At 52.4% G+C, this 12,250-nt stretch overlaps 1 pseudogene; it reads left to right on the forward strand.

Annotated features, from left to right (window-relative positions):
• LOC136303665 (zinc finger protein 850-like) overlaps nucleotides 1–12,250 on the forward strand; it is a 141,473-nt pseudogene that overhangs the window by 114,200 nt on the left and 15,023 nt on the right.

The raw sequence follows: 12,250 nt of genomic DNA on the forward strand, positions 1-12,250 counted from the left end.
AGGTTGGGGATGACAAAGAGAGGGGGAACCCGTTCCTGAGTGAGTTTTTGGGTATTCCACATTCCTGAAGGGATTCTGGTGCATCCCACACTTCGGAGACAGTTTTGGGGGTGTTCCTGAGAGCAGCTCCATGCATCCCTATTTCCAGGGGTGGGTGCCTTGGGCATGAGCTCAGAGCTGCAGCCAGAGTCCATTGCCTCAGTGCTGGAGAACAGAGAAATGATGAATGGCCCCAGAGATCTGCAGGGTGTGTTTGGGGGTCAGGGCAAGTTCTGTGTAGGTGGGGTGGTCACTGCCCCAGCCCCAGCCACGGCAGCCTCTGCTCCAGCCCCAAAGTGGCTGCCCCTGGCACCTCAAAAATGCCACCAGAGAGGGACCAGAGGAGGCCAGGCTGTGACACAGGTGTGACACTGACACATCCCACGGCCCCGGAGCTCCCAGCAGCTGAGATGGCACTGCATCCAAACGTGACTGTGGATCTCTCTCTTCCTCTCGCTCCTCTCCTGACTTCCTCTTCTCAACCTCTGAATAACTTGATGTTGTATGGTTTTGAGTTTTCTGAATCACTGCTTTGTGACGTGCCTTACCATAATTCCAGGTTTAAGATAAGTTATAAGGTAGTTAAATACTATTCCTTTATAAATGGTTAGTCATAGGTTATAAGTTAAGATAAATACTGTGAAGTGCTGTTCTTCTGCTAAATTGAGAAGTTTAAATTGTAAGTTAAGGTTAAGGTAGAAGTTAAGTCCTGTTCAGTTTGAGCTCTGTTAAGCTTTTAGGCCGTGTTCCTTTTATCCGTGCCCTCACTCTCCTCTTGTCACACACACACAGGGACAGTTCTCAGTTCGTTTCTGGTTTGATTGGCTGGATTTGGTTTGCTTTGGTTGTTGCTTTGCTTCCTTGGTGTGCCTGAAGCATCCAGTCAGGGATAGAGTGACTCTTGCCAAGGACCTTTGTCATGCCTCACCACCTGTGCTCCTAATTGCTGATTTTTGTCAAATATGCTGATCTGCTAAACTTATAAAGCTGCATTAACCCTGTGGGCGGATGGGCATTTTGTGGCCATTTTCCAGATCTGCCCCTTGGAGGCCTCCAATAAAGATCAGCCTTTCTATTACCTCCTCTATAATATTGTCTCCAAAGGGTGATACTTTATTTCTAGGTTCTGTAAGGCATCAACGCAGCGGGGCCTCCTGGCACCCAGGAGACCACTGTGACACAATGACATCTTGGGGAGCCAAGTGTCAGCTGCAAACACAGCGGGGCCTCATGGAAGCCAGGGGCCACTTGGACAGTGCCAGGGCACGTGGAACTCAGTGTCCACTGTGACACAGCACAGCCCCATGGAACTCAGCAGACCACTGTGACAACATGGAATCTCACGGATGCGAGGCTCTGCTTGGGCAAAGTGGGGCCCCCTCAGACACAAAGGGATGTGTGTCTGTGATGTCAACCCTGTGCCTCCCTCACCTGGCTGTGCTGTCCTTGTTTATTTGCCCACCTGATTTATTTGCCCACCTGAATCCCCCTTCATCTCTTCCTCATCCCTGGATCTGGCCCTGTCAGTTCTGTACTTGGTGGTGCCTCCAGCACCATCTACAGCCTGAGGAATAAGGAACTCATGGATTCCATGAGGAAACTGCTGACTGGATTTGAGAAGCAATAAATTGCCTCTTTTCTTCTGCAGAACCTTCTGAATGTAACTTATTTCAGTCTCAGCCTATTGGTCCTGTTTTTCCATTTCCACATTTTCTTAATACATTCTACTGTCACATTTTCCACAAACGAATACTATTACCGACAGTATTTCCACATGAATATCTGCCATTATTCAGTATCTCAATGACTTTCAAAAGCTTTGTTTCCTGTGCATCTGAATAAAATAATGATTTTTTGCAGCCGTGAAGGAAAGAAGCTCCCAGCACAGCCAGAACAGTCAGGGGCAATGGCCTTGGCTCTTTCCACGTCTGCTCTTCCCAGTTCCACACTCCCCTTCCCAGCCCTTCTGTGGGTGCACGGCTGGGCTGCTGCGGCAGCTTGGTCACTGTCCTGCTGCGTGTCCCTGCTGTGACCACAGGCAGGGACAGGCCATGGGCACTGCTGGGACACAGCCAGGCTCCAGCACAGCAGCTCCATCAGCAAAGGGCATCTCCTGAGGGCAGGGCAGGAAGGCTTTGCTCTCCTCCAGAGCTGCTGTCAGGAAGATGCTCCAGGAATGCCCTGGCCAAGCAAAGCCCAGTGCCTGGGACACAGGGGGAGTGTGCAGGGCGGGCACACAGCAGTGTCCTGGCACAGCCAGAGCTCCTGGCATGCAACTGAGGGAGCAGCAGAGCAGGGCCTGGGCTGTGTCTCTGGGGACAGCCTGGGAAGGTGCCCCAGGGCAATTGTCCCACAGCAGCCCCTGCAACCACCATTGGCAGCACTGGCCTCTGCCCTCACCTGCAGGAGCTTGTTTGTCCCTGCATGGAGGGACACCAAGGGTCCAGGCCAGCAGTGCCTGTTTGCTCTGTGCTGAGGAGACTTCAGCAGTGCATCCTGTGTGTGTGTGTGGGGAGATGAACCCCAGGGAGCACAAACACCATCATTAGCACTCAGGGCTGGCACAATTCCAGTGGCACAAACAGTGCCTCGAGGCCACTTCACTCCAGAGGAATGTCCTCTGGTGTGTTGGTTTAGCACGGGTGGTAAAAAACCGATCAGTGACTGACTTTCAAGATGGAAGGCCGGATTGGCCAGTTAAATATAGATATACACCTCTGAGTCACACAAGCTTAAAATCACCCCGGGGACTTCCTTTTCCCTTCCAGCCCCAGAAGGAAGAGGTAAGAAGACAGCCCAGCTCTCTCCCTGCAGTGGGGCCCGGGCTTTTCACCTGGCCCAGTGACTCCCGGGCCGCGGGACGGGATGACCATATGCCCCATCCCATCGGTTTTTTAGCAGTTGTAAAACACCCTTCTGCTCCCCTATAGCAGGGAAGCTGGCCCGAGAAACCACACAACCCCAGTATTGAAAGATGAAAGGTGGCCACCAGAGGCCAAGGTCAGCCAGACCTGTTCATCTTGGCAGCTTTTGTCTGGGAGAAATCCTTGGATAGATGAAAATTTTGAGGCCAAATTCCAATTTTGGCCATGGGCACCTGGAGGAGAAGGATGGTTCTTCTCCATAGGAAGAAAAGCACAGCCCCAGTGTTTCAATGCAGCTGAGAGCTGGCCCTCAGGAAGCCAAGGGAAGCTAGACTTGGCGGTACTGGTGACTTTTGTCTGGGAACAATCCTTGGATGAATGGAATTTGGGAGGTGGAATCCCAAGTTTTGCGATGGGTGCTCAGTCAAGGATATGAAAAAAAAGCACAAGGTCCAAGTGTTTTGGAAAAAGATGAGAGGTGGCCACAGTAAGTGAGGGCAGCCAGACCTGTCTCTCCTGGCAGTTTCTGTCTTGGAACAATCTCTAGATATATGGAATTTGGGAGATGGATTCTCAGTATTGGCCATGGGCACTTGGACATGAAAGATGTTTCATTCCATAGGAAGAAAAGCACAGAGCCCCAGTGTTTGGAAGGCAGATCAGACGTGGTCCCCAGGAGGCCAAGGCCAACAAGACTTGTCTGTCCTTGCAGCTCTTCCCCGGGAGCAATCCTTGGATAGAATCTGGGGGGTAAAATCCCAATTTTGACCATGGGCTCATGGACAAGAAGGACAGTCTTTTTCCACAGGAAGAAAAGCACAGAGCCCCAGTGTTTTGGTGATAGATCACCAGAGGTGATCTGGTGGCCAGATGTGGCCTCCAAGAGGCCAAGCCAGACAGACTTTTCTCTCCTGGCAGCTTTTGGCTGGAAGCAGTCCTTGGATATACAGAATTGTGGAGGCCAAAAGCCAATTTTGGCCATGGGTCCCTGGAGAAGGACAGTTCTTTTCCATTGGAAGGAAAGCATGGAGCCCCAGAGCTCCAGGGGCAGATGGGAAGCGGCCCTCGCCATGCCAAGGTCAGCTGGAGCTCTCAGGCAGCCCCTGGGAGGCCAAGTCAGCCAGAGCTGTTCCATGTTCCCTTGGTTCCAAGGGGGCCTGCAGTGTCACAAACGTGTCCTTGGTTCCTCAGTGTCACAAAGGTGTCCTTGGGTCCACAGCACCCAGCAGTGTCACAAGGGACTCCATGATTCCAAGGGGACCTGGAGAAGCACAATGGTCTCCCTGGATCCACGGGGCCTCTCAGGATCACACTGGCCCCTTGGTTCCATGGGGCCCAGCAGTGCCCCCATGATCCCCTTGGATCAAATTCCAAACTTACAGGGCTCCCAAGAAAAACTGTAGCAAAAGGAAGACCAGTTCTTCACTATAAAATACATAGAGAACGGAACAGAACAAACACCACCATGGTTGTAACTTCATGTTATTTAGGAATGGAGCTAGAGCCTAGACCCAAAAAGCCTCTCCAGAGGAAAAGTCACTCAGGCAAAGCAGTCAAGCTCAAACGTCCACACACACCACACGGCTAGCTCAGCAAGGAGAGGCAGAAGGCCCTTGCACTAGATCACTTCCAGCCAGGTTTATTTCCAGGAGCCAAAGGGAAATCCAGGGCAAAAGGAGTGAACATGTGCCGGTCTCAGGCTTAAGTATGAGGTTCAGCAGCCAAAGACCTTGAGGCATGGAGGTGGAGCAAAGGGCAGGAAAGGTCAGTGTCCCATAGGGAAAATGGGGCCAGTCACCGGGGTCCCACAACCCATGGAGACACGGAGGAATGGAGAAACCAAAGGGCCAGGGGCATTAGGGAGGGGAGAAACTGGGGCAAACCATCATCTACAGAGCACCACTGGCAAGTCCCCTCTCTCAGGCTGGGCAGGTAACTACGGTCTGTACTGCCAAGGCCAGACTCTGGGTAAGATGTCGAGGGGCTGCAGGGACTCCACACATGATAACAGAAGTTTCCCACCTAGAAGCACAAATGATCATGGCATACTCCATCCCTGAGCCACCCCCAGGACAGATTTGAGGAATAAGCCTTGTGAGAGCCCACCAGGAGCAGAGACTTCTTCCTCTCCCAAGCAGCAGAGGAGCAGAGCAGCAAGTCAGCAAGCCCTATTCACCGTGCCAAAAGAGGAAAACAAACAAGAGGAGAAAAGCAAAATGCCAAAACCACAGGGCAAAAGGATCTCAAATCACATGCACTGTGCCACGTGGCTGCTGAGCCAATCACCCCAACCAGAATGAAGAGCAGCCCCTGGCCCCCAACCCCTACAGGATCCCGGGCTGCCCCTCCACCCATCGGGATATTCCCAGAGCCAGGAGAGGGGAGGCAGTGACTATTCCAGACACAAAACAAAAACCAACCCAAAATGGTGATGGCAAATGAACCATCCCCAAGACAGTTCCATGAGGCTGCACTGAGTCACAAGGGGCACTGGGTTATACAAGAGCTGGCAATGTCCAAGGGACACTTGTGTCTGAGGAGGCTCCACTTTGCCCAAGCAGAGCCTTGCATCCGTGAGATTCCATGTTATCACAGTGGTCTGCTGAGTTCCATGGGGCTGTGCTGTGTCACAGTGGACACTGAGTTCCACGTGCCCTGGCACTGTCCAAGTGGCCCCTGGCTTCCATGAGGCCCCGCTGTGTTTGCAGCTGACACTTGGCTCCCCAAGATGTCATTGTGTCACAGTGGTCTCCTGGGTGCCAAGAGGCCCCGCTGTGTTGATGCCTTACAGAATCTAGAAATAAAGTATCACCCTTTGGAGACAATATTATAGAGGAGGTAATAGAAAGGCTGATCTTTATTGGAGGCCTCCAAGGGGCAGATCTGGAAAATGGCCACAAAATGCCCATCTGCCCACAGGGTTAATGCAGCTTTATGAGTTTAGCAGATCAGCATATTTGACAAAAATCAGCAATTAGGAGCACAGGTGGTGAGGCATGACAATGGTCCTTGGCAAGAGTCACTCTACCCCTGACTGGATGCTTCAGGCACACTAAGGAAGCAAAGCAACTACCAAACCAAACCAAATCCAGGCAATCAAACCAGAAACAAACTGAGAACTGTCCCTGTGTGTGTGTGACAAGAGGAGAGTGAGGGCACGGATAAAAGGAACACGGCCTAAAAACTGAACAGAGCTCAAACTGAACGGGACTTAACTTCTTCCTTAACCTTAACTTACACCTTAAACTTAATTGACCAAAAGAACAGCACTGGGTTGGCAGCCACTTTGGGGCTGGAGCAGAGGCCGCCGTGGCTGGGGCTGGGGCAGTGACCGCCCCACCTACACAGAACTTGCCCTGACCCCCAAACACACCCTGCAGATGTCTGGGGCCATTCATCATTTCTCTGCTCTCCAGCACTGAGACAATGGACTCTGGCTACAGCTCTGAGCTCATGCCCAAGGCACCCACCCCTGGCAATGGGACTGCATGGAGCTGCTCTCAGGAACACCCCCAAAACTGTCTCAGAAATGTGGGATGCACCAAAGTCCCTTCAGGAATGTGGAATACCCAAAAACTCACTCAGGAATAGGTTCCCCCTCTCCTTGTCATCCCCAAACTTGGGCTATCTCATTCCAGCCCCCACCCCACCTCCCCAGTCCAATCCCAACCCATTTCACCCCTCCTGGACATCAAGACCAGGCTCTATTTCTCCCATCCCACTCCTCCCAATCCCCATCCCACCCCACACAATGCCCACCTCACCCCTCCTGATTTGCATCCCACTTCATCCAAACCCCTTGCAATCCCATTCCATCCCAAGGGCCTGTGGAATCAAGTAATTTTGGGGTGGGACTGAGGAGTTTTCAGTGGCATTGAGTGGTTTTGAGGTGACAGATAAATCCCTCTTGCCTTTTGAGTGCCAAACAATGGAGACAAGTACACCAAATGCCCCCCAAACCCCCCATATCCTCCCAAGTATCTCCCTGAATCCAAGATTCCCCCAAAACATAAGTAAAAGTGGGGCTTTAGATGCCTTTGACGAGTTTCTTGGTTTTTACTCCACTTTTGTGTGTTTTAAAGGAATGGAGATGAATCGAAAGGTAATTAGAGGCAAAACAAAAGGACCTCCAACTACTTCCCACTGTGGATACTGGGGATTGTGGATCACCAAGGCTCTTTTCAATGTGGGTCCGCAAATGGGGGATGAAGTTGGAGCAGTGCACAAAGCTGTTCCCACAGTCGGGGCACTCGCAGGGCGCCCCTTACCAGTGGCTCTGTTGCTGGTGTCTCAAGGATGAGCTCCAGGAGAAGCTCTTCCCACACTGGGACACTCGTAGGGCCTCTCCCCAGTGTGGATGCGCCGGTGGGTGATGAGGTTGGAGTTGTGCTTGAATCCCTTCCCGCAGGTGGGACAGTGGAAGGGCCTCTCCTCTCTGTGAAACCGCTGGTGCAGGAGGAGCCTGGAGCTGGTCTGAAACCTCTTGCCACACTCAGAACATTCCTAGGGCCTCTCCCCAGTGTGGGTCCTCTGGTGGACAGTCAGACTGAAACTCCGGCTGAAGCTCTTCGCACATTCCAAGCACTCATAAGGCATCTCCCCAGTGTGGGTCCTGTGGTGGCGGATCAGGTCGGAGCTGTCTCTGAAGCTCTTCCCACATTCCCCACACTTGTAGGGCTGTTCCCCAGTGTGGATCTTCTGGTGGAGGGTCAGATGGGAGTTTTTGCTAAAGCTCTTCCCACACTCAGAACACTTGTAGGGTCCCTCCCTGTCACGAACCACCAGGTCTGAGCTCTGGCTTGATCTCTGGCTGACTTCCCGGCACAGAGTGGGTCTTTCCTCCTCAGAGCACCCTGGGATGCGTCTGGAGCCCCTCCTCGTGCGGGATCTCCAGGACTTTTCCTCCCTGTTGGATTCCTGTGATGTGGCGCTGCTCAAAACAGCCTCTTCCATGAGGTTCTGCTGTGGAGATTTGTCCTCCCTGGTCTCCATCCTCAGCTCAATCTCTGGGGGAGGAAGGACAAGGAGAGGATGGGATTTGCCTCCGTGCCAGAGGGAAAGGGGAAGCAGATCCCCTCAGTTCATCCCCGGCAGGACGGCATTGGCAGCGGGGCTGTCCTGCAGCCAGGGGCCAGGCTGGGCTGGGAGATGGAGCAGGAGAGAGGGGGAAAGGGGCACTGACTTCCTCCTCACCTGCCTGGCTGTCCCGGGGCATCTTCCTCTTCCTTGCATCCTTCTCCTTCATCTGGCCAAGGTTTGGGAATGGGAAATCCTGGTCTGGGGAAAAACACAAGATGAGTACACTGACTTTGAAGGTCCCTCTGCCGAAGTCCATCTCCAGAAGTGACCGGACATCTGGGGTCTATAAAAACCTCCCAAATTTCCCCCTGTCCCAGCTGCTGGGGGTCAGGCTTGTATTGGGGTTCCCCATCTACTTCGTCCCTGCAATCCTCAGGTTGCTGTGAGTAGCAGAAATCCAGAAAGCTCCACCCTCTTCGCTCTACACATGTAGAGATGCTGAGGGTTTTATGGGGTTCCGGGGTCCCTTCTCCCCTTATTCTCTGGGTTGGGGTTCAGGGGGTCCAAGGAGTCCCCCCTGCCCCTCTCCAGGCTGTTGAGGGTCCCACAAATCATGGTGCTGCCCCCTCTCTGGGCTCCCCACTTTGGGCTCCTGGGGGACACAGGGCTCTGCTCCTCCAGGCTGCCTCTGCCAGCAGCTGCCACTGGGACCCCCCAATGTCCCCCCCAAGGGGCATTTTCCACTCAGCTTTGGAGGTTTCATTCTCCAAACGTCTGCCCTCCAAAAGGAACCCAACCCAGGGACCACCCAGGATATGCGGCCCGAGTTCCCCCTCCCTGGTCACCTATGGGATGGGGGGTGATGATCCCAGGGGTGGGGGGCTTTAAATTCAGGGAGTGCTCAATCTCCTCCTTCCTTCTCCTTTTCTTGATCCTCCTTTGTCCCTCCTCTTGCTCCCACTCCTCCTCTTCCATCACTGCTTCTCCTCCTCCCTAATCCACACTCCTCATGTACTTCCATCCCTTCTCATTCTCCTCCTTCATCCCCCCCTCTTCCATCCCTCCTCCTCCTCCTCCCCCAGGAGCAGGCACACCCTGGGTGCCCCGTTCCCGAAGCCCTGGCGGCCGCGGGAGGAGCGGGGATGGAGCCGGGACAGGTCGGGATGGGCAGCGCGGGGCTCTCGGCTGCTCCCACCCGCTGGGGCCGGGGGGAACCCGGCCCGGGGAAAAGGAGAGGGAAACTGGGAAAACTGGGCGCTGCACATCCAAACTGGGCCTTGCTGGGGACCCTGGCTGGGCACTTCCAGCCCTTGGGGCACCCCTCTGGAGCCTGGAGATCCGAGAGGGGGGGACACAGAGAGGGCTGGGGGATCCCAGGAGCGGCATCACTCGGAGGGATTGGGCTGTACTGGGGTACTGGGGTTGAATGCCTATGGGTAAGAATTAAGGGGAAAGCCAACAAGGCTGACATCCTACTGGGAGTTTGTTATCGCCCGCCCAACCAGGAGGAAGAAGTGGACAACTTACTCTTTAAGCAGCTGGAGAATGTTTCAGGATCATCAGCCCTTATTCTTGTAGGTGACTTCAACCTGCCAGACATCTGCTGGGAACTTAATACAGCAGCAAAGAGGCGGTCCAGGAAGTTTTTAGAGTGTGTGGAGAGCAACTTTTTGCTGCAGCTGGTGAGTGAGCCCACCAGGGGAGGGACTATGTTAGATCTGTTGGTTGCAGAGATGGGCTGGTGGGAGATGTGATGGTTGGAGGCTGCTTGGGGCACAGTGATCATGAAATTATAGAATTCTCAATATTTGGCAAAACCAGGAGGAACATCAATGAGATTTTTACATTGGACTGCCAGAGGGAAGAATTTGGCCTCTTTAGGAGACTTATTCAGAGAGTTCCTCGGGAAGCAGCCCTTAAAAACAAAAGAGCCCAGGAAAGCTGGGCATTCTTCAAAACAGAATTTTTGAGGGCACGGGGACAGACTGTCCCTGTGTGCCGAAAGAGAAGTCGACGAGGCAAATGTCCAGCCTGGGTAGGCAAGGAGGTTTTGGAGGAACTTAGGAATAAAAAGAGGATATATCATCTTTGCAAGGAGGGTCAGGTCTCTCAGGAAGTATTTAAGGGGGCTGCTAGAGCATGTAGGAAAAAAAAATCAGGGAGGCCAAAGTTCAGTTTGAATTTAAAATGGCAACTTCTGTAAAGGATGACAAAAAAATGGTCCAGAACAGAATGGTCCCCCCATTATCCAAGAGGAAGCAGTCAGAGAACTGCTGAGCCACTTGGATGTTCATAGATCTATGGGCCCAGATGGGATCTACTCCAGGGCGATGAGGGAGCTGGCAGATGAGCTTGCGAAGCCGTTCTCCATCATTTACAATCAGTCCTGGCTCACTGGTGAGGTTCCAGATGACTGGAAGCTGGCCAATGTGACACCCATTCACAAAAATGGTAGGAAGGAGGGTCCTGGTTATTATAGGCCAGTTAGCCTGACTAGCAAGGTAATGGAACTGTTTATACTGAGTGTCATCACACAGAATTTACAGGATGGCCAGGGTATCAGACCCAGCCAGCATGGGTTTAGGAGAGGTAGGTCATGTTTGACCAACCTGGTCTCCTTTTTTGATCAAGTGACCCGCCTGGTGGATGCAGGAAAGGCTGTGGATGTTTTGTACCTGGACTTCAGCAAGGCCTTTGACACTGCCTCCCACAGCACACTCCTGGAAAAGCTGGCAGCCCGGGGCTTGGACAGGAGCCCCGGATTAGGAACTGGCTGCATGGCCGGGCCCAGAGAGTGGTGGGGAATGGTGCTGCATCCAGCTGGCAGCCAGGCACCAGTGGTGTTCCTCAGGGGTTTGTGCGGGGGCCAGCTCTGGTCAATATTTTTATTGGTGACATGGATGAGGGTATTGAGTCTTTCATTACTAAATTTGCAGATGACACTAAGCTGGTAGTGTGTGTCAATCTGTTGGAAGGTAGGAGGGCTCTGCAGAGAGACCTGGAATGGTTGGATGGATGGGCAGAGTCCAGTAGGATGAAGTTTAATAAGTCCAAGTGCGGAGTCCTGCATTTTGGCCACAATAACCCCTGAAATGTTTTAGGCTGGGGATGGTGTGGCTGGACAGTGCCCAGGCAGAAAGGGACCTGGGGGGACTGGTGACAGCAGCTGGACATGAGACAGCAGTGTGCCCACATGGCCAGGAAGGCCAGTGACACCTGGCCTGGATCAGGAATGGTGTGGCCAGCAGGAGCAGGGAGGTCATTCTTCCCCTGTACTTGGCACTGGTGAGGCCACACCTCGAGTGCTGTGTCCAGTTCTGGGCCCTCAGTTTAGGATGGACATTGAGTGCTGTGTCCAGCTCTGGCCCCTCAGTTTAGGATGGACATTGAGATGCTCAAACACATCCAGAGGAGACAACGAGGCTGGTGAGGGGCTTGGAACACAAGCCCTGTGAGGAATGACTGAGGGAGCTGGGGTTGTTTAGACTGGAGAAAAGGAGACTCAGAGGTGACTTTATCACCCTCTACAATCTCCTGAAAGGTGGCTGTAGTCAGGTGGGGGTTGGTCTCTTTCACCAAGCAGCAAGCAACAGAACAAGAGGACACAGTCTCAAGCTGCACCAAGGGAAATATAGGTTGGATATTAGGAAAAGGTTTTCCATGGAAAGAATAATAAAGTACTGCAATCATCTGCCCAAGGAGGTGGTGGAGTCACATCCCTGGATGTGTTTAAAAAAAGACTGGATGCGGCACTCAGTGCCATAGTCTAGTTGAGTTGTATGGGCATGGATTTGACTCCATGATCTTGGAGGTCTCTTCCAACCTAGTCATTCTGTGATTCTGTGAACCACTGATAAAACTGCAGAAGATTCTTAATACTATAGCTTTTCTTTTATTAAATCTTTTATCAGTAGATATGTTGCTCCTAACTACTTTATGCCTTTAGAACCACAGGTATTCATCATTATTTCATTTTAGTATTTATTATGCCTTTTGAACCCCATGTACAACAGACTAATGCAATTGAAAGTCATTTTCTATCCCAAATAGACCAAAACAATTATTTCTTTATCCCAGTGAGACTAAATCTTGTGTGTCTGGTGTCCCATCTCACTCAACCACTCCAGGTATCTCCACAGGGGATTTCTGACCTGCTTGGCCATGGTGACACCCCCAAGCGTGGTCATTGGGGCCACTGTCCAAAGGTGTTTGGGACTGCTCGGATGTTCTTTAGCAGCAATGTCTGTCTTTTCTCTCTCTGTCTTTATCCTCTCTGTCATTACACTCTCTGTCTTTATTCCCTCTCTTTATTCTCTCTCTTGATGCCT

Source organism: Chamaea fasciata, unplaced genomic scaffold (genome assembly GCF_029207755.1).
Source record: "Chamaea fasciata isolate MVZ Bird 193981 ecotype frontalis unplaced genomic scaffold, bChaFas1.0.hap1 SCAF_40, whole genome shotgun sequence".
NCBI classification, from domain to species: Eukaryota; Metazoa; Chordata; class Aves; order Passeriformes; family Sylviidae; genus Chamaea; species Chamaea fasciata.